This window comes from Octopus bimaculoides, chromosome 12 (assembly GCF_001194135.2).
Source record: "Octopus bimaculoides isolate UCB-OBI-ISO-001 chromosome 12, ASM119413v2, whole genome shotgun sequence".
Lineage (NCBI taxonomy): Eukaryota > Metazoa > Mollusca > Cephalopoda > Octopoda > Octopodidae > Octopus > Octopus bimaculoides.
The window spans coordinates 64,604,953-64,605,918 of record NC_068992.1 but is presented as its reverse complement, the minus strand read 5'-3'; positions in this window follow the sequence as shown (position 1 = coordinate 64,605,918).

Genomic DNA, 966 nt, shown 5'->3' with positions numbered 1-966 from the left:
AGGAGGAGGAGGAGGAAGAAGAAGAAGAAGAAGAAGAAGAAGAAGAAGAAGAAGAAGAAGAAGAAGAAGAATGGGACAAAGAAAAGTTAGAGAGAAGAATATTTGGTTTATGAGATCAAAAATGGCGTGTCTGGGATTTTTGAAGGTGTGCAAAGAAGGTGAATGAGTTTGGGGGATTCTGCTGCAGTAGGCAGCAGATATTGTTTGGGTTTTAATCTTTGTAGGGGTTTTCTTTCGGATGATTTGATTCAAAGGTCCTGCCTTACAACACACTTCGTGATGCTGGTCCTGCTTATGGATTAACAGTAAAAATGGATTATGCTCGTTCCCGACTCATAAGCTCGATGTCTCAGCTACTGTGGTGAATATAGCCCCTGGATAGGACGCTCGTCCGTCGCAGGATTACTCATTTTTGCCAGTTAAGCGGGCTAGAGCAACATGAAATGAAGTGTTTTGCTCAAGAACACAACTCATCACTTTGTCCAGGAATCGAAACAACAATCTTATGATCTTGAGGCCAACACTCTAACCACTAAGCCACGCGCCTCCACAATGTGGCATTTGGCTATAGTCAATGGTCTAAGGTAACACTTTTCACTCAGATTTCAAAAACCATGAAATCCACTTAAGGACAAAGAAATAATGCTAAAAAATGGTGTTATCTAGAAGAAATGAAGTCGAGAACACTGATTATACTTCAATCACAAATTTTAATTAAATGTTATATATTGCAATCAATAATCAAAAATTTTTTTATTATTAATTTCATCTTTTGTGAGATTTTGTTGTTGAATATTTCATTTCAATCATTCTATATCTTCAGGTGGTCTTCAGGTGTGATAATCTTAAATTCAAACAGTTCTTCTATTCTGGATGTGAACTGGAAAGTAATTGTGTTTCTTAATGTGTGTGAGTGTGTGTGTGTGTGTGTGTGTGTGTGTGTGTGTGTGTGTGTGTGTGTGTGTG